Below are 22616 nucleotides of genomic sequence, written 5' to 3'. Positions count from 1 at the left end.
TTCAGAGGTACTGTAGATGCAGATAAAAATTATTTTTAATTTGCAACCTGATGGAGGTCAGTATAGATGGACTAATACAACAAGTCCCACACACAGCTAGAAGCCCAATATTTTTTCAGAGCTAGATGCAGACAAAAAATTATTTTGAATTTGCAACCTGATGGAGGTCAGTATAGATGGTCTAATAGAGAATGTCCCACACACTGCTAGAAGGCCAAATATTTTTTCAGAGCTAGACGCAGATAAGAATTATATTCAATTTGCAACCTGATGGAGGTCAGTATAGATGGACTAATAGAACAAGTCCCACACACAGCTAGAAGCCCAAATATTTTCTCAGAGGTACTGTAGATGCAGATAAAAATTATTTTTAATTTGCAACCTGATGGAGGTCATTATAGATGGACTAATACAACAAGTCCCACACACAGCTAGAAGCCCAAAATTTTTTCAGAGCTAGATGCCGACAAAAAATTATTTTGAATTTGCAACCTGATGGAGGTCAGTATAGATGGACTAATAGAGAAAGTCCCACACACTGCTAGAAGGCCTCATATTTTTTCAGAGGTAGATGCAGAAAAAAATATATTCAGTTTGCAACCTGATGGAGGTCTGTATAGATGGATTAATAGAACAAGTCCCACACACAGCTAGAAGCCCAATATTTTTTCAGAGGTAGATGCAGAAAAAATATATTCAGTTTGCAACCTGATGGAGGTCAGTATAGATGGACTAATACAACAAGTCCCACACACAGCTAGAAGCCCAATATTTTTTCAGAGGTAGATGCAGAAAAAAATATATTCAGTTTGCAACCTGATGGAGGTCTGTATAGATGGATTAATAGAACAAGTCCCACACACAGCTAGAAGCCCAAATATTTTTTCAGAGGTAGATGCAGATAAAAATTATATTTAATTTGCAACCTGATGGAGGTCAGTATAGATGGACTAATAGAGAAAGTCCCACACACTGCTAGAAGGCCAAATATTTTTTCAGAGCTAGATGCAGATAAAAATTATATTCAATTTGCAACCTGATGGAGGTCAGTATAGATGGACTAATAGAACAAGTCCCACACACAGCTAGAAGCCCAAATATTTTTTCAGAGGTACTGTAGATGCAGATAAAAATTATTTTTAATTTGCAACCTGATGGAGGTCAGTATAGATGGACTAATACAACAAGTCACACACACAGCTAGAAGCCCAATATTTTTTCAGAGGTAGATGCAGAAAAAAATATATTCAGTTTGCAACCTGATGGAGGTCTGTATAGATGGATTAATAGAACAAGTCCCACACACAGCTAGAAGCCCAATATTTTTTCAGAGGTAGATGCAGAAAAAAATATATTCAGTTTGCAACCTGATGGAGGTCTGTATAGATGGATTAATAGAACAAGTCCCACACACAGCTAGAAGCCCAATATTTTTTCAGAGGTAGATGCAGAAAAAAATATATTCAGTTTGCAACCTGATGGAGGTCTGTATAGATGGATTAATAGAACAAGTCCCACACACAGCTAGAAGCCCAATATTTTTTCAGAGGTAGATGCAGAAAAAAATATATTCAGTTTGCAACCTGATGGAGGTCAGTATAGATGGACTAATACAACAAGTCCCACACACAGCTAGAAGCCCAATATTTTTTCAGAGCTAGATGCAGAAAAAAATTATATTCAATTTGCAACCTGATGGAGGTCAGTATAGATGGACTAATAGAATGATGCTATGCCCAAAAGATTTTACTTCACTAGGTGCAGTAAAAAAATTGGTATTCTATACACAGGTGGTATATCTTGCAACACAGATAGGCTACTCCACTGACTAACACACTCTGCAATAGGCCAAAAAGGATTAGCTTTGCTAGATTCAGCCAAATGCTGTGAAAAAAACTTGCACAGCACTGGCACAGACCTGCCTGGCAAAAACTGATGGGAACTGATATAACCTAGTCCTGAAAAGGACTCCAATTACAATTAGTCTTTACTCCCACAACCTATCTATTTAAGAGCACAGACCTGCCTGATAAAAGTCATAGGAAATGCTGTAACCTAGTCCTTAAAAGGACTGCAATCACAACTACTCCCTACTCCCAAGCTATCTGTAGATTTGTGCGAAAATTGGCTTGAAATTAACAAGGTATAGCGCACACAGCAACAGCGGTGCCGTCTAACACGCAGCTGCAGCAGTGAGAAAATGGTGGCGATGGGGAAAATGGCTTGGTCTTATAGGGCAAGGACATGTGACATACACTGCCAATGACACATGCCCTTGCTTGTGTGAAAAAAAGCACTTCGCTCCGTGTGTGCGCTGCTGATAGGCTGACAGATTGCACCTCCCCACTGTAAATGCGGGAAAGAGAAAACAAAAATGGAGATCTTCATTGCTCCTGCAGAGATCCATCCCCTGCCCCTCCCCCCACCCCGCTGTACACTCAAACTGCGTATTAACATTAATTTTCATCATTACTGAGAAAAAATCCAGTTATGATTTTGGTGCACGAACAGTTATCGAACATAACCTCGAACAGCCGAATTTTTCTCAAATTGTTCGTGTTCGCCGAACGGCTCGAACACCGCCCAAAACAGCTCGAATTTGAGATTGGCGAACAGTTCGAGTAGAACAACGCTCATCTCTACTCGGAGCCCCAAAATTATTTTCCGGGCTAGATGCAGCTAAAAATTATTATTAATTTTAAATCTGGTGGAGCTTAGTATAGATGGCCTAATAGGATCAGTGCTGCACAATGCTACAAAGCCCAAATTATTTTCCAGTCAAGATACAGATAAACATGATTAGTAATTTTAAATCTGGTGGAGCTTATTATAGATGGCCTAATAGAATCAGTGCTGCACACTGCTACAAAGCCCAAATTATTTTCCAGCCAAGATACAAATAAACATGATTAGTAATTTGAAAGCTTAAAACGGTTGGTAGGGTGATTTTAACCAATCATCAAGCTTTTACTCTCCCCAGGATGACACAGATGTAGAAAAGTCGTTTCGGATCCATGATTTGTTCATCTTTATGAATGTGAGTCTGTCTACATTATCAGTGGAGAGCCGCGTGCGCTTATCTGTCAGCACACCACCAGCAGCGCTGAACACACGTTCAGACAGAACGCTGGCTGCGGGGCATGACAAGATCTCCAAGGCGTAAGTGGCTAGCTCCGACCATTTATCCAGATTGGAAGCCCAAAAAGAGCAAGGGTCCAGTGACACAGTCATGGCTTCAATGTTTACTTGGAGATACTCCTGTACCATCGTCTCTAGGCGTTGACTATGTGTCAGACTTCTTGTCTCCTGTGGCCTTGCAAAGGATGGGCTAAAAAAGTGGTGAAATGATTCCGCAAAATTGATGTTACCAGCAGATACTGTGTTTCTGTTACGGTTTGAGTGCTGAGGACTTGACGGTCCCACGGTTGGCAAGTTGGAACTGTGAGATTCACTACGTGCACCACTGGTGTTTTGTGGAAAAGCACATGTAAAATTCTGCAACAGTCTCTGCTGATACTCCTGCATGTGTGCATCCCTTTCTATGGCAGGAATAATTTCTGCAAATTTACTTTTGTACCGGGGATCTAACAGTGTGGCAACCCAGTAGTCAGGATTATTTCTAATTCTCACAATTCGAGGGTCATGTTGCAGGTAGTGCAGCAAGAAGGCACTCATGTGTGTTGCGCATCCAGGAGCACCAAGTCCCTGTTGTGTTGGTGGCGAGGTAACAATCATGCTTCCTTCCTCTGTCCTCTCCCCCCAACCTCGCACAACAGAAATGTGATCAAGGTCTCCCTCATCTGATGAGTCTTCCATCAGTTCGTCCTCCACTTCTTCCTGGGTTCCTGCACCTTCCTCACTAGTTTGGCTGCTACCATGCGCCCTGGTAAAACCATCTCCCCCACCCTCACATGCCTGCCGCCTTGGTGCTGCCGACCGTCTGGACCTTGCAGATGTTAGCCCTTCTGCATACAACTCCTCCTCCTCTACTTCCTCCACCTCCTCTTGTGCCACCACCTGACTCCGAATTCTGTTTAACATGTGCTCCAGCATGTAAATCACCGGAATAGTCATGCTGATAATGGCATCATCAGGACTAAACATCTTCGTCGCCATTTCAAAACTGTGCAGAAGGGTGCATAGGTCCCTGATCTGAGACCACTCCTCCAGCGTGATTTGCCCCACCTCTGGATCTCGTTGGCCCAGGCTATACGTCAGAACGTATTGCACCAGGGCTTGTCGGTGCTGCCACAGTCGCTGCAACATGTGCAGAGTTGAATTCCACCGGGTAGGCACATCGCATTTTAGCCGGTGAAGTGGCAGGCCCAGCGACTTCTGTAGAGATGTAAGTCGCTGAGCTGCGGGATGCGAACGGCGGAAGTGAGCACACAGCGACCGTGCCCTCTGCAGAAGGCCATCTAGTCTGGGATAGTGGGCTAAAAATTCCTGGACAACCAGGTTCAACATGTGAGCCATACAAGGCACGTGTGTGACATTGCCCCTGCGAAGGGCCGCACCCTGGTTTGCAGCATTGTCGCACACGGCCTTCCCTGGTATCAGGTCCAGTGGAGACAAGCATTCATGAAATTGGTTCTCCAGAGCTGACCACAACTCCTCAGCTGTGTGACTCACATTTCCCAGACATTTCAAAGTAAAAACCGCCTGATGACGTTGAGCTCTACTGCCAGCATAGTAAAGAGGTGTGCAGGATCCCTTCTGCGCAGTTAGAAAGCTTGTGGCATGACCAGACAGGCTTTGGGTGCAGGTGGAAGACCGAGAGGAGGTTGAGGAGGCAGAAGCAGTGGAGGAACTTTGACATAAAGAGGATTGACGCACAACTCGTGGGGACGGCAAGACTTGGACAGCAGCCCCTTGTCCTGCTGTCACCATAGTTACCCAGTGCCCAGTCAGCGACATGTAACGCCCCTGTCCATGCCTACTCGTCCAAGTGTCTGTGGTGAAATGCACCCTGTCACACACAGAGTTTCTCAAGGAAGCGGTGATGTTGTGTGCGACATGCTGGTGGAGCGCAGGCACACCTTTCTTTAAGAAGTAGTGCCGACTGGGCATCTGGTACTGGGGCACTGCGACGGACATAAGGTCTCGAAAATCCTCTGTGTCCACCAGGCGGAAAGGCAGCATTTCTGTAGCCAAGAGCTTGCAGATGGTGAAATTCAACCTCTTAGCTTTCTCATGGCTAGGAGGAAATGGTCTTTTACTTGTCCACATCTGAGGGAAAGAGGGCTGGCTATTGTGCTTAGACGGGGTTGATAAGGGTGTCCCCAGCAAACTGCCGGTCTGTGAGGAAGATGCAGGCGGACATGTTAGGTTGCCTTGATCCAAAGGTGGTGCTATCGATGTCGGACAGCGCTCAACACCAGCTGGTGTTACCACCTCCAAAGAAAATGATGACCTGCCAATCACGCTGGCTGTTGCGGGTAAAGAGGTGGCAGGTCTGCCCCCCAAAACAGGTGTGACTGCTGTCCCCCCAGTCACAGAGGATGAAGAGGCCGCGGATGCACAAGATATGGCAGACGGTGGTTGGCCCAGCCAGCTAGGCCGCATTGTAGCACACTGAGCTTCCCACTGCAACTTATGCTTCATGTCCATGTGCCGGTTCATGCATGAAGTACTCAAACTATGTATTTTTTGGCCTCTACTTAGCTTTTGCTGACAAATGTTACAGATAACACGAGTTGGGTCATCTTTATCGATCTGAAAAAATGCCCAAGCTATGCAAGGCTTAGCACCCATGCGACCTGAAGAGCCACCACGACTTGTGGTGAGAGGCAGAGTTGTGTTTGAGGATGCAGTTGTTGACGTGCTTCCAGTACTACGTCTCTGTCCAGGAAGGCGCAACCTGACCTCGTCGTCACTAGCATCTTCCTCCACCTCCTCTGCTGACCTCATCTCTTGGCTGACTGTGGGTTGACAGTAAGTGGGATCTCCAACCTCATCATCATCACCCTGTGCGTTATCACACCCGTCGTCCTCAGAGCCAACCTGTTCCTGCCGTGACAAAAAACTAAAGTTGTCGCTCCAATCAGGTATTTGAGTCTCATCATCGTCTTCCTCATTGTCTCCACCAACAGGAGTTACAGTTTGGGAATGAGGGTCTACATTATGGTCAGAACCTTCTGCGTCTGGTCCTGGATCCGACTCATAAAGATTCTGGGCATCAGTGCAGATCATTTCCTCGTCTGGATTCACAGAAGCGCTGGAGTCGACCTCTGATTGCCAGGCTATAGTATGAGTAAACAGCTCTGCAGACTCAACCATCTGTTCTACCTCATACTCAGACGGGCAGCTGGAGATTTGGGAGCTGTGAGGAAGCAAGTGCGATTGGGGTGACACCTTTGAGGACTGGAGTATTTGTGATGTTGAAGTTGATGTGGAGGAGAGCCCACTTAAAGGAGCACTTGATATACGTTGAAGCACCTGCTGTTTTTGTGCCTCATCTGGAATTTGTAGCGATTGGCGTGGCCGTAAGAAAGGGATCTTATCACATTGTCCGCTAAAAGAAGTAGACATTTTAGTTTGGCTGGAAGATGGTCTTTCTTCTGCAGATGTTACTGTTGCTTTAACACCTACCCCACGGACACAACCTTTTTTCCCCTTCCCAACACGTCTATTCCCCTTTCCACCAGCAGCAGGCCTTTTTCCACTCATTTTGGTGGTTAACTAATTCACAACTCTGGAGTTGTTTGCACAAAAAAACAATGGATGGGAACCGAGCAGAGCTGAGTGGCCAAACTGTGGTATTAGGCCAAAACTATTGGCTGGGTTAGATGCAGAAAAAAATTATATTCAATTTGCAACCTGATGGAGGTCAGTATAGATGGACTAATAGAACAAGTCCCACACACAGCTAGAAGCCCAAATATTTTTTCAGAGGTAGATGCAGAAAAAAATTATATTCAGTTTGCAACCTGATGGAGGTCTGTATAGATGGATTAATAGAACAAGTCCCACACACAGCTAGAAGCCCAATATTTTTTCAGAGGTAGATGCAGAAAAAAAATATATTCAGTTTGCAACCTGATGGAGGTCAGTATAGATGGACTAATTGAGAAAGTCCCACACACTGCTAAAAGGCCAAATATTGTTTCAGAGCTAGATGCAGACAAAAAATTATTTTTAATTTGCAACCTGATGGAGGTCAGTATAGATGGACTAATAGAGAAAGTCCCACACACTGCTAGAAGGCCAAATATTTTTTCAGAGCTAGATGCAGAAAAAAATTATATTCAGTTTGCAACCTGATGGAGGTCAGTATAAATGGACTAATAGAACAAGTCCCACACACTGCTTGAAGCCCAAATATTTTTTCAGAGCTAGATGCAGAAAAAAATTATATTCAATTTGCAACCTGATGGAGGTCAGTATAGATGGACTAATAGAAAGATGCTATGCCCAAAAGATTTTACTTCACTAGGTGCAGTAAAAAAATTGGTATTCTATACACAGGTGGTATATCTTGCAACACAGATAGGCTACTCCACTGACTAACACACTCTGCAATAGACCAAAAAGGATTAGCTTTGCTATATTCAGCCAAATGCTGTGAAAAAAACTTGCACAGCACTGGCACAGACCTGCCTGGCAAAAACTGATAGGAACTGATGTAACCTAGTCCTGAAAAGGACTGCAATTACAATTAGTCTTTACTCCCACAATCTATCTATTTAAGAGCACAGACCTGCCTGATAAAAGTCGTAGGAAATTCTGTAACGTAGTCCTTAAAAGGACTGCAATCACAACTATTCCCTACTCCCAAGCTATCTGTAGATTTGTGCGAAAATTGGCTTGAAATTAACAAGGTATAGCGCACACAGCAACAGCGGTGCCGTCTAACACGCAGCTGCAGCAGTGAGAAAATGGTGGCGATGGGGAAAATGGCTTGGTCTTATAGGGCAAGGACATGTGACATACACTGCCAATGACACATGCCCTTGCTTGTGTGAAAAAAAGCACTTCGCTCCGTGTGTGTGCTGCTGATAGGCTGACAGATTGCACCTCCCCACTGTAAATGCGGGAAAGAGAAAAAAATATGGAGATCTTCATTATTCCTGCAGAGATCCATCCCCTGCCCCTCCCCCCACCCCGCTGTACACTCAAACTGCGTATTAACATTAATTTTCATCATTACTGAGAAAAAATCCAGTTATGATTTTGGTGCACGAACAGTTATCGAACATAACCTCGAACAGCCGAATTTTTCTCAAATCGTTCGTGTTCGCCGAAAGGCTCGAACACCGCCCAAAACAGCTCGAATTTGAGATTGGCGAACAGTTCGAGTCGAACAACGCTCATCTCTACTGGCTAAGCTCTGGCCATGTATCCAGCTTAGAGACCCAAAACTTGAAGGGGAAATAGCCATCTGGGAGTACACTGAGAGGGCAAGACATGAAGTCTGTCACCATCTGACGGAAACGTTGCCTCCTGCTGACTGGAGCCGTCTGTGATGGTGTAGACATTTGTGGCGGGTACACAAAACTTTGCCACCTTTGGGCCATACTGGTCTTGCCTTGTGCTGAGGCGCTGCTTCTGCTCCCTCTTTGTGCAGAGCTTCCTCCACTACCTCAATGCACTGAGTTGCTTTGTAAAGCACTAGCAGCACTGCTCTCGGGTGGAAAGGAGAACATGATGGAATGCACTAGTGTGCCTTGGTACTCCCGCATTTTACGCTCCCGGTTCAACGGTGTTATGAGGCTTTGTAAGTTGTCCTGGTAGCGAGGATCTAGGATGGTGGACACCCAATAATCAGCCGTGTTGAGAATGTGGGCGATGCGGCGGTCGTTTCTCAGGCACTGCAGCATGAAATCAACCATGTGCTGCAGACTGCCAACTGGCCAAGAAACGCTGTCCCCTGCTTGAGGCGTGATCTCTGCCTGCTCTACATCACCCCACCCTCGCTCTAGATACTGACTACTAGAGCATTGTGTACCTCCCTCCTCTGGACAGATGTCTTCCTCCTCCATTGACTCCTCCTCATCCTCCTCACAAAGTGTCCCCTGCCTAGGCCTTTGTGAGGAACCACGTTGCGCAGACTGTACAGACGCAGATGGCATTTGTGACTCCTCATCCTCCACCTCTTCCAAAACCTCCTCCCTTAGTGCTTGCAGTGTTTTTTCAAGCAGGCAGATAAGGGGGATAGTCATGCTGACTTGTGCATCATCTGCACTCGCCATCAGCTTGAAATAATCGAAGGCACACAAAATGTGGCAGATGTCCTTCATAGAGGCCCAATCAGTGGTGGTGAAGTGTGGACGGCGCGCAGTGCGACTTGTTTGCGCCTGCTGCAGCTGGTACTCTATTACTGCTGCCTGCTGCTCACACAACCTCTCCAACATATGTAACATTGAAATCCACCTGGTGGGTAGGTCACATATTATGCGATGTTCCGGAAGGCGTAATCAGCGCTGAAAAGCTGCAATGCGCGATCTTGCGATGATGGAACGCCGCAAGTGAGCGCACTCTATGCGGACCTTATGCAGCAGTGCATCAAGATCCGGATAGTCCCTCAAAAAACTCTGCATGACCAAGTTGAGCACATGTGCCAGCCATGGGATGTGAGTGAGGCTTCCTAGGCCCAGAGCTGCCACCAGATTTCGGCCATTATCACACACTACCATGCCTGGCTGGAGATTCGCTGGCACAAACCACACGTCGCTCTGCTGCTTGATGGCATTCCAGAGCTCCTGCACTGTGTGGCTTCGATTCCCCAAAGAAATTAATTTCAATAAGGCCTGTTGACGTTTGGCCATGGCTGTGCTCATATCGGTTGTAACAGATAACCGTTCACGGGTCGATGTGGAGGTAGACCGTGACGGCTCCTGCAGCGCTGATTCAGAGGAACTGGAGTATGAGGAGGAGTCAATGTGTACAGACTGGATTCCTGCAATCCTTGGAGTTGGCAGAACACGTACAGCGCCACTCTCAAGATCTGTACCCGGCTCCACAACATTTACCCAATGGGCAGTTAGGGAAAGGTATTGTCCCTGTCCATGCTTTCTGGTCCACGCATCGGTGGTCAGGTGGACCTTGCTACTGATGGCGTTTTGTAGCGCATGTTTAATTTTTCCCTCCACATGCTGTTGCAGGGCAGGGACGGCTTGCCTGCTGGAATAAAAGCAGCTGGGCACGTTGTATTGTGGGACTGACAATGCTATCAAGTTAAGGAAGGTGTCAGTCTCCACCAGCCTGAATGATAGCATTTCAAGGGCCAGTAGTTTTGCAATGCCAGCATTCAGAGCCTGTGTTCGGGGGTGGTTTGCCAAGTATGGGCGCCTTTTCTCCCATGCCTGTGCTAATGATGGCTGTAGACTGGCCTGGGAGTGTGAGGATGACAGGGAACATGGTGCTGTGGGTGGAATGACACTGTGTCTCTGTACAACAGTGCCAGAGGTTCTTCCATGGCGATCCTGTGAGGAAGCCGAACCAGTGGTGTGTGAGCTGGAGGAAGAGGCTACAACACGAGCTGAAGAGGTGGTAGGTGGCACTGTAGGTTGGCCTAGGTCTTCAGTGTGTCTTTGTAACTCCACCACGTGCTTGGTCCGCTCATGTTTCCACATATTTGTGGTACTGGGGTTGCTGACACTTTTCCCTCTTTTCACTTTCTGATTACACAGCTTGCATTTGACAAAGCAAATGTCATCTGCAACTGTGTCAAAAAAGGACCAGGCACTGCTAGTCTTGGGAGCGCCCATTTTGGGTTTTGGAAGATGCATGCTCCTAATGGATGCCGAAGTGGAGCTTACAGGCAACCAAGTCAGCCCCCTCCCTCTCCCTCCTTTTTGGGCCGTTCGGGGAATCTCTTCCTCAGAGCTGCTCCCACCAACTTCCTGTAACTAACGCCATGATGGGTCAAGGACCTCATCATCTACACTACCCTCTTCAAACAACTGCTTCTCCTGGGTAGTCTTGAGAGCACAGTACGCACCAGAAAGTGGCACCTGAGTCTCATCATCAGATGCATACTGAGGTGTGACCATAGGCACTGGCCCACCCGCCTCTTCAGATTCAGAGAGACAAAGTGGTTGCGCATCACTGCATACTACCTCTTCTTCAAATTCTAGAATTCTGCTTAGCTGTCCCCCTCTTTCTAAGCCAAGAGATTCAGAGAACAGAAGTAGAGATGGCTCCTGTCCAGGGCTCTCTGACTGCCTGGGCAATTTGGCAGGTGGTGAAGAGACAGATGGGTGCTCTTCAGTGCTCAGGACCTGAGAGGATCTGGAACTAATTAAAGTCGATGCGTTAGCTGCCATCCATCCGACAACGGCTCCTGCAAAGCTCGCATAAAGGACCATTCCCTGGTAAAACGGGGGGATGCTGAGTCACTGGTGCCCGCAGCAGGCACAGAATCCCCACGTCCTCTCCCTTCAGAAACTCCATGCCCACGCCCACTACCACAACCACATGCCTTACTCCCTGCCTTCTTCATCTTTGTAGACTGATAAAGATAGGCAGAAAAGTACTAAGGGCTTAGTGTGCTTATTCCTGAACAGCTGCTAACAGGTATAAGAAACACTAATTTTATAAAGTGTGGACTAGACTTTAATTTGAGCTAATGTGGCCTACAGAACTGTAAAGTGGAGTGTTTGGTGAACTTTATTTATGTTTTTTTTTTCACAAAAAGACAATGGATGTGTCCAAAGATGTAAAACCGATAGTATCACAGACTTTTTGTAGCTATTACAATGCAGGAAGGTAACCTACAATGCAATAGATTAGGCTACAAAAAATAGGCTAATACTAATCTGGCTGGGGCTGCAGGGCACAAGGCTGTAGAAAGGCTTCTCTATCTACTCCTATATAGTTTGTTTGCAAGCAATCTAGCTGGATACGGATGGAACCACACTAATAGGAGAAATCAGGAAAAATGAGCAGCACTAATGCAAAAAAGGACAATGTATGAGGCAGTGACTCACGCTGAGCGGACTACCACCGGATGTGGCTGCAGAACACACTACAGCATGAGCTGCACTCACACACAGAGACCTCGCAGACAGCCGTGAACAGTGCAGAGAACTGTGCACTAGCGCTGCAAGGCAAAAGAAAGCTTCTCTGTCTACTCCTATATAGTGTGTTTGAAAGCAATCTAGCTGGATACGGATGGAACCACACTAATAGGAGAAATCAGGAAAAATGAACAGCACTAATGCAAAAAAGGACAATGTATGAGGCAGTGACGCACGCTGAGCGGACTACAATCGGACGTGGCTGCAGAACACACTACAACATGAGCTGCAGTCACACACAGAGACCTCGCAGACAGCCATGAACAGTGCAGAGAACTGTGCACTAGTGCTGCAAGGCAAAAGAAAGCTTCTCTATCTACTCCTATATAGTGTGTTTGGAAGCAATCTAGCTGGATACGGATGGAACCACACTAATAGGAGAAATCAGGAAAAATGAGCAGCACTAATGCAAAAAAGGACAATGTATGAGGCAGTGATGCACGCTGAGCAGACTACAACCGGACATGGCTGCAGAACACACTACAGCATGAGCTGCACTCACACACAGAGACCTCGCAGACAGCCGTGAACAGTGCAGAGAACTGTGCACTAGCGCTGCAAGGCAAAAGAAAGCTTCTCGCACAACGGTTTATAAAGTAGCCTGGGTAAAGCACAATAAAGCAAATTGCTAGCTCAAACTGTCCCTCAGAACAGCAGCGTCCTGTCCCTAACTGAATTCACAGCAGAGTGAACCCAAAATGGCGGCGGCGGCTTTTATAGTGCATCATGACATAATTTCAGCAGCCAATCACAGCCATGCCATTAGTTAACATGCCTAACATGCCTAACAGGATGTGCCAACACTTCTTAGGATCCTCATTGGCTGAATAAAATCAAACTGGCTCATTGCATTATGGGAACTTCCGATTCCGGTATTCGATATTCTAAAAGTATCGTAACTCAGTATCCGAACTCCGTTACAGCGTATAATGATCGATACCCGATATTTCAGTATCGGAATGTTCAACACTAGTGTTGAGCCACCCCCGTAGTGTTCAAGTTCGGTTCGGTTCGTTGAACACCCTTGTGTTCGCCGAACTGTTCGTCGAACTGTTCGTCGAACACCTTCGAACACCGTTAAAACCAATGGCAGGCAAACAAAAACACATAGAAAACACCTTCAAAGGTGTCCAAAAGCTGACAAACTGCTCAGAAGACATAACTAACACATGGAAAAGTGACAAGTACATATAGTCATGCGAAAAGAAAAGAGGTGGAGGAGTAAAAGGAGGGGGAGACACAGATATAGGCATGTCATGCCCTTCTAAAATCCAAAAAGTGAGAAGCCGACACGTTCAGTCCGTTCCTGCCCGTGCCACCTCCGTGTCGCCGGGTTTGTGCCAGAGCCGCGGTGGACCCTGACGGCCAGCCCCCCTCTCCCAATACTGGTGCCTGTCTGCTGGTGGGTCAAGCGCGCCCCCTGTGGTGGAGGCAGGTCTAAGCTTTTTAATTTAAATTGTCTCTCTAATTTGAATGAATACACTTTAAATCCTTTTACAAGGATCTATTGGAGGGCAAGTCTCATGCCAGCAGCCGCGTAATTACAGCTCCAGTAGCGTCCACTAAAGATGCTGCAGTTAAAAAGCGTTTATAAGGATCGAGCTCGGCGGTCCACCGCAAGGCGTCCTACCGCCAGTCCCAGCTCCTATGCCTTGGGGTGCCTCCTGATGCTCTTCACTGAGTATCCCGGGGTCCTGAAGCATTTCCTTTGAAAAAATTAAGCGTCCAAACTACAGGTGGTGTAGCTTGCTTAACAGCTGGGATAATCCGCTGACTAGCAGACACTGCTACTAGGCACAAAGTATTTCCTGGGCTAGATGCAGATAAAAATTTTTAATTAAATACTCTCGTTGGATGCTGAGAAAGCATTCCATAGAGTCTCCTGGCATGCCATATATTATTCTCTTAAAAAGCTTGGGGTAGGGGTCTAGGGGACCCTTTTATAGCCAAAATCACGGCCCTGTATCGTAATACGTCACCTAGGCTGAAGATGAATGGAACTGTAGCACCCTGAGGGCTTGGTTGCTACAGAGGTATTGCACCTCACCCAGTGGTGTGATATATCACTCTCAGGTAAGGATGGAGTGTGGATGCTTCAGGACCCCGACACCTGCATGCATAACACCACATTGCCGTGGGGCAGGGCGACCAATATGCCTCTGAGATGGGCACGACAGTCCCTGTCCCTGGCTGGAGTGGGGGGAGGAAACACTGAGGAAGGGGAAACCTGTAATGCAGGAGCAGGGAGGAAGCAGTTCCTGGGTGCATTGAGAAGGAAGTATAAAAGGTGGGCACCATCTTAGTTCAGTGCAGAGGAGTCTGAACAGAAGTGACAGGGAGCAGGGGCTCTGCATGAGCTCTGCTCCGGAGGCGGGCCTAGTAACAGAGGCCCAGGCCTGGAAGAGGGAGAAGGAAGAGGAGCGGAGAAGGCTCCAGGAACGAGGAACGAAGGGATCCCAGGGGTGCGGACGGGCGAGTCGCCACCGCACGCCCGAATCCACCTGCGTGGAGGGGTCAGGCCAAAGGGGGAGACCGGTCCCCGAAACTAGTGGAGGCGGGAAACGACCCTCAGCTAGAAACCGGAGGCTGTGACATTTTATGTGGCGCAGCCACTCGCTACACCCGCTAGGAAGGCACCACATAGGGTCAGGGAAACTGGCGCCAAGTTTACCAAGAGGAGGCCCGAGGCAGCCGGACAGAAGCATTGGTAAGAAAGGCCAGACAAAGGACTCACAAAGGGGGTCCTGTGAAGCGCTCCAAAGTTATCTGGGAGTTGTCTGAGCCCCTCACCTTGTAAGCACAGTACGACGTGGGCAGCCGTTACTTGCAGAAGTGGTCTGGATAATAAGAACTGTGAGTAAAGGCCCTGGACTGCAACACTGACTCCGTGTCGTTACTTCTGCTGCCCTGCACTATCACCCCCATCCTCCGCATACACTGCCCTGAGGCTATGCTACGCTCTGCTGCACCCTCAACACCAGCCTCAGCGGTCTGCCCTGCTGCGGCGGTTCACTCTGACCACAATCCACGGGTGGCATAGTCGGACGTTTAAACATCAAAACCACATAAATAGTTCCGCCACTGGTTTGACCGCCCTGAGCCACGGAACCGGGTCGCCACCACGGAGACTACAACCACCAGCATCCACCAAAAAGGGTCCGGCTCCGGGTGTCCCAAGGCCCAGGGGGCGCGTCAGAACATTTTCATCACCTTTCATAATCACCAATGGGACAAGGCAGGGATGTCCTCTGTCCCCTCTCTTATACATCCTAGTGATGGAGCACCTGCTCTCATCAATTCGCCATAACCCCAATATTAGGTGGATTGAGGTGGGAGGCACCGAGTACAAGTGCTCTCTATTTGCTGATGATGTCCTAGTATATATCACTCAATCACATATATCCATCCCTGCTGTTATGGCTGAAATAGATCACTTTGTTACATGGTCAAATTTTAAAATCAATGCAGCGAAGTCTGAGGCCCTCGATGTCTCCCTCCCAAAATCCATACAGGATTCCATCCAGTCCAACTTTCCCTTTGCCTGGCCCTCACAGGGTATCAAATACTTAGGAATTCCTATTCATAGAGACCTCTCCCGTCTATGTTATCTTAATTTTGGGCCCTTTATTGAACAACTCCATACAGACCACGGTTGGCAAGTTAGAACTGTAAGATTCACTACGTGAACCACAGGTGTTTTGTGGAAAAGCACATGTACACTGTGTTCCAAATTATTATGCAAAAAGTGTTTAGGAGTGATAAGGGAAGAATTTGCTTGTTTGTCAGTTAAACTCATTGATGGTGATGTGTGACAGGGCTCTTTATATCACTGTAAGCAATTGCAGACACCTGTGCTAATTAGTTTGGCAGGTGTGTCCAATGAAAGGCAAGACTACTTAAGAAGGCTGTCCCACATTATTAAGCAGCCTAGATTTTCTGCCAAAATGGGAAAGAAAAAGGATGTGTCGGCTGCTGAGAAGCAACATATTGTGGAGTGTTTAAGTCAAGGCATGACTACAATCAACATTGTGCGATGATCAGGATAAAGTGTCTTGGCAATCAAGAAGTATGTAGCTGATTCACAGTATACACGTGTGCGTGCTGATAAGGGCAAATTGAGGACTCTTTCCTACAGACAATTACGTGAGGTTAAAAGAGCAGCGGCAAAAAAGCTTTGTCATAGCAGCAGACAAGTTTTTGAAGCTGCTGGTGCCTCCAACGTCCCCCGAACAACAAGATGCAGGGTCCTTCAGAGGTTTGCAGCTGTGCATGCGCCATTCTGTCGACCTCCTCTAACCACTTCACACAAGCAGAAACGGCTCCAGTGGGCCAAACATTACATGAAGACTGATTTCAAAACTGTTTTGTTCACGGATGAGTGCTGTGCAACGCTCGATAGTCCAGATGGATGGAGTCGAGGATGGCTGGTTGATGGACACCCAACGCAAACACGGCTACAGCGCCAACAAGGAGGAAGTGGAGTAATGTTTTGGGCTGGAATCATGGGGAGAGATTGTCGGCCCCTTTAGGATCCCTGAAGGGGTAAAGATGAACTCCATAATGTATGTGGAGTTTCTCAAACAGCACTTCCTGCCATGGTTCAAGAAGAAGAACCGTGTATTCCACAGCAAGATCATTTTTATGCATGATAATGCACCGTCTCATGCTGCACATAACACATCTGCATCTCTGGCTGATATGGGCATAAAAGGGGACAAACTTATGCTGTGACCCCCATGCTCCCCTGACCTCTATCCCAATCAGAACCTCTGGAGCATCATCAAAAGGAGTGTCTATGATGGCGGGAGGCAGTTCACATCTAAGCAACAGCTCTGGGAGGGTATTCTGTCCTCATGCAAAACAATTGAAGCAGAAACAATCCAAAACCTGACAAATTCAAAGGACGAGAGAGTTCAGAAGCTCCTTTCGAACAAGCGGTCCTATGTGCAAATGTAACATCACCTAGAATAAAGTTTTGAGTTGAAAACTGTTTGATTTCAGTTTCTAATAACCTGTTAATGCTTATAATTTCAAAAATGACCATTTTTTTGGTCTTTATTAAAATGAAAAGGTTGATCGAAGAATGTGGGGGATCTAAGAGTGTGGCAACCCAGTAGTCAGGATTACTTCGAATTCTGACAATCTGAGGGTCATGTTGCAGGTAGTGGAGCAAGAAGGCACTTATGTGTCTTGCGTATCTCGGAGCCCCAAAATTATTTTCCGGGCTAGATGCAGCTAAAAATTATTATTAATTTTAAATCTGGTGGAGCTTAGTATAGATGACCTAATAGAATCAGTACTGCGCACTGCTATAAAGCCCAAATTATTTTCCAGCCAAGATACAGATAAACATGATTAGTAATTTTAAATCTGGTGGAGCTTAGTATAGATGGCCTATTAGAATCAGTGCTGCACACTGCTACAAAGCCCAAATTATTTTCCAGCCAAGATACAGATAAAGATGATTAGTAATTTGAAAGCTTAAAATGGTTGGTGAGGTGATTTTAACCAATCATCAAGCTTTTACTCTCCCCAGGATGACACAGGGGTAGAAAAGTCGTTTCGGATCCATGATTTGTTCATCTTTATGAATGTGAGTCTGTCTACATTATCAGTGGAGAGCCGCGTGCGCTTATCTGTCAGCACACCACCAGCAGCGCTGAACACACGTTCAGACAGAACGCTGGCTGCGGGGCATGACAAGATCTCCAAGGCGTAAGTGGCTAGCTCCGACCATTTATCCAGATTGGAAGCCCAAAAAGAGCAAGGGTCCAGTGACACAGTCATGACTTCAATGTTTACTTGGAGATACTCCTGTACCATCGTCTCTAGGCGTTGACTATGTGTCAGACTTCTTGTCTCCTGTGGCCTTGCAAAGGATGGGCTAAAAAAGTGGTGAAATGATTCCGCAAAATTGATGTTACCAGCAGATACTGTGGTTCTGTTACGGTTTGAGTGCTGAACACTCGACGGTCCCACGGTTGGCAAGTTGGAACTGTGAGATTCACTACATGCACCACTGGTGTTTTGTGGAAAAGCACATGTAAGATTCTGCAACAGTCTCTGCTGATACTCCTGCATGTGTGCATCCCTTTCTATGGCAGGAATAATTTCTGCAAATTTACTTTTGTACCTGGGATCTAACAGTGTGGCAACCCAGTATTTAGGATTATTTCTAATTCTCACAATTCGAGGATCATATTGCAGGTAGTGCAGCAAGAAGGCACTCATGTGTGTTGCGCATCCAGGAGCACCAAGTCCCTGTTGTGTTGGTGGCGAGGTAAAAATCATGCTTCCTTCCTCTGTCCTCTCCCCCCAACCTCACACAACAGAAATGTGATCAAGGTCTCCCTCATCTGATGAGTCTTCCATCAGTTCATCCTCCACTTCTTCCTGGGCTCCTGCACCTTCCTCACTAGTTTGGCTGCTACCATGTGCCTTGGTAAAACCATCTCCCCCACCCTCACATGCCTGCCGCCTTGGTGCTGCCGACCGTCTGGACCTTGCAGATGTTAGCCCTTCTGCATACAACTCCTCCTCCTCTACTTCCTCCACCTCCTCTTGTGCCACCATCTGACTCCGAATTCTGTTTAACATGTGCTCCAGCATGTAAATCACCGGAATAGTCATGCTGATAATGGCATCGTCAGCACTAAACATCTTCGTCACCATTTCAAAACTGTGCAGAAGGGTGCATAGGTCCCTGATCTGAGACCACTCCTCCAGCGTGATTTGCCCCACCTCTGGATCTCGTTGGCCCAGGCTATACATCAGAATGTATTGCACCAGGACTTGTCGGTGCTGCCACAGTCGCTGCAACATGTGCAGAGTTGAATTCCACTGGGTAGGCACATTGCATTTTAGCCGGTGAAGTGGCAGGCCCAACGACTTCTGTAGAGATGTAAGTCGCTGAGCTGCGGGATGCGAACGGCGGAAGTGAGCATACAGCGACCGTGCCCTCTGCAGAAGGCCATCTAGTCCGGGATAGTGGGCTAAAAATTGCTGGACAACCAGGTTCAACACGTGAGCCATACAAGGCACTTGTGTAACATTGCCCCGGCGAAGGGCTGCACCCAGGTTTGCAGCATTGTCGCACACGGCCTTCCCTGGTTTCAGGTCCAGTGGAGACAACCATTCATGAAATTGGTTCTCCAGAGCTGACCACAACTCCTCAGCTGTGTGACTCACATTTCCCAGACATTTCAAAGTAAAAACCACCTGATGACGTTGAGCCCTACTGTCAGCATAGTAAGGAGGTGTGCAGGATCCCTTCTGCGCAGTTAGAAAGCTTGTGGCATGACCAGACAGGCTTTGGGTGCAGGTGGAGGACCGAGAGGAGGTTGAGGAGGCAGAAGCAGTGGAGGAACTTTGAGATAAAGAGGATTGACGCACAACTCGTGGGGACGGCAAGACTTGTCCTGCTGTCACCATAGTTACCCAGTGCCCAGTCAGCGACATGTAACGCCCCTGTCCATGCCTACTCGTCCAAGTGTTTGTGGTGAAATGCACCCTGTCACACACAGAGTTTCTCAAAGAAGCGGTGATGTTGTGTGCGACATGCTGGTGGAGCGCAGGCACACCTTTCTTTGGGCATCTGGTACTGGGGCACTGCGACGGACATAAGGTCTCGAAAATCCTCTGTGTCCACCAGGCGGAAAGGCAGCATTTCTCTAGCCAAGAGCTTGCAAATGGTGAAATTTAACCTCTTAGCTTTCTCATGGGTAGGAGGAAATGGTCTTTTACTTGTCCACATCTGAGGGACCGAGGGCTGGCTATTGTGCTTAGACGGGGTTGATAAGGGTGTCCCCGGCAAACTGCCGGTCTGTGAGGAAGATGCAGGCAGACATGTTAGGTTGCCATGATCCAAAGGTGGTGCTATCGATGTCGGACAGCGCTCAACACCAGCTGGTGTTACCACCTCCAAAGAAAATGATGACCTGCCAATCACGCTGGCTGTTGCGGGTAAAGAGGTGGCAGGTCTGCGTCCCAAAACAGGTGTGACTGCTGTCCCCCCAGTCACAGAGGATGAAGAGGCCGTGGTTGCACAAGATATGGCAGACGGTGGTTGGCCCAGCCGTCTAGGCCGCATTGTAGCACAGTGAGCTTCCCACTGCAACTTATGCTTCATGTCCATGTGCCGGTTCATGCATGAAGTACTCCAACTATGTATTTTTTGGCCTCTACTTAGCTTTTGCTGACAAATGTTACAGATAACACGAGTTGGGTCATCTTTATCGATCTGAAAAAATACCCAGGCTATGCAAGGCTTAGCACCCATGCGACCTGAAGAGCCACCACGACTTGTGGTGAGAGGCAGAGTTGTGTTTGAGGATGCAGTTGTTGACGTGCTTCCAGTACTACGTCTCTGTCCAGGAAGGCGCAACCTGACCTCGTCGTCACTAGCATTCTCCTCCACCTCCTCTGCTGACCTCATCTCTTGGCTGACTGTGGGTTGACAGTAAGTGGGATCTCCAACCTCATCATCATCACCCTGTGCGTTATCACACCCGTCGTCCTCAGAGCCAACCTGTTCCTGCCCTGACAAAAAACTAAATTTGTCGCTCCAATCAGGCATTTGAGTCTCATCATCGTCTTCCTCATTGTCTCCACCAACAGGAGTTACAGTTTGGGAATGAGGGTCTACATTATGGTCAGAACCTTCAGTGTCTGGTCCTGGATCCGACTCATAAAGATTCTGGGCATCAGTGCAGATCATTTCCTCGTCTGGAATCACAGAAGCGCTGGAGCCGACCTCTGATTCCCAGGCTATAGTATGAGTAAACAGCTCTGCAGACTCAACCATCTGTTCTACCTCATATTCAGACGGGCAGCTGGAGATTTGGGAGCTGTGAGGAAGCAAGTGCGATTGGGGTGACACCTTTGAGGACTGGAGTATTTGTGATGTTGAAGTTGATGTGGAGGAGAGCCCACTTAAAGGAGCACTTGATATACGTTGAAGCACCTGCTGTTTTTGTGCCTCATCTGGAATTTGTAGTGATTGGCGTGGCCGTAAGAAAGGGATCTTATCACATTGTCTGCTAAAAGAAGTAGACTTTTTAGTTTGGCTGGAAGATGGTCTTTCTTCTGCAGATGTTACTGTTGCTTTAACACCTACCCCACGGACACAACCTTTTTTCCCCTTCCCAACACGCCTATTCCCCTTTCCACCAGCAGCAGGCCTTTTTCCACTCATTTTGGTGGTTAACTAATTCACAACTCTGGAGTTGTTTGCACAAAAAAACAATGGATGGGAACCGAGCAGAGCTGAGTGGCCAAACTGTGGTATTAGGCCAAAATTATTGGCTGGGTTAGATGCAGAAAAAAATTATATTCAATTTGCAACCTGATGGAGGCCAGTATAGATGGACTAATAGACCAAGTCCCACACACTGCTAGAAGCCCAAATATTTTTTCAGAGCTAGATGCAGAAAAAAATTATATTCAATTTGCAACATGATGGAGGTCAGTATAGATGGACTAATAGTCCAAGTCCCACACACTGCTAGAAGCCCAAATATTTTTTCAGAGCTAGATGCAGAAAAAAATTATTTTTAATTTGCAACCTGATGGAGGTCAGTATAGATGGACTAATAGACCAAGTCCCACACACTGCTAGAAGCCCAAATATTTTTTCAGAGCTAGATGCATAAAAAAATTATATTCAATTTGCAACCTGATGGAGGTCAGTATAGATGGACTAATAAAACAAGTCCGACACACTGCTAGAAGCCCAAATATTTTTTCAGAGCTAGATGCAGAAAAAAATTATATTCAATTTGCAACCTGATGGAGGTCAGTATAGATGGACTAATAGACCAAGTCCCACACACTGCTAGAAGCCCAAATATTTTTTCAGAGCTAGATGCAGAAAAAAATTATATTGAATTTGCAACCTGATGGAGGTCAGTATAGATGGACTAATAGACCAAGTCCCACACACTGCTATAAGCCCAAATATTTTTTCAGAGCTAGATGCAGAAAAAAAATATTTTTAATTTGCAACCTGATGGAGGTCAGTATAGATGGACTAATAGAACAAGTCCCACACACTGCTAGAAGCCCAAATATTTTTTCAGAGCTAGATGAGGAAAAAAATTATTTTTAATTTGCAACCTGATGGAGGTCAGTATAGATGGACTAATAGACCAAGTCCCACACACTGCTAGAAGCCCAAATATTTTTTCAGAGCTAGATGCAGTAAAAATTTATATTCAATTTGCAACCTGATGGAGGTCAGTATAGATGGACTAATAGAACAAGTCGCACACACTGCTAGAAGCCCAAATATTTTTTCAGAGCTAGATGCAGAAAAAAATTATATTCAATTTGCAACCTGATGGAGGTCAGTATAGATGGACTAATAGACCAAGTCCCACACACTGCTAGAAGCCCAAATATTTTTTCAGAGCTAGATGCAGAAAAAAATTATATTCAATTTGCAACCTGATGGAGGTCAGTATAGATGGACTAATAGAACAAGTCCCACACTCTGCTAGAAGCCCAAATATTTTTTCAGAGCTAGATGAAGAGAAAAATTATTTTTAATTTGCAACCTGATGGAGGTCAGTATAGATGGACTAATAGACCAAGTCCCAC

The sequence above is a fragment of the Phyllobates terribilis genome, unplaced genomic scaffold, assembly GCF_046119375.1.
Source record: "Phyllobates terribilis strain yellow unplaced genomic scaffold, ASM4611937v1 Scaffold_3__8_contigs__length_932513732, whole genome shotgun sequence".
Classification (NCBI taxonomy): Eukaryota; Metazoa; Chordata; class Amphibia; order Anura; family Dendrobatidae; genus Phyllobates; species Phyllobates terribilis.
The sequence above is the reverse complement of the archived record's forward strand: the minus strand, read 5'-3'. Positions refer to the sequence as shown.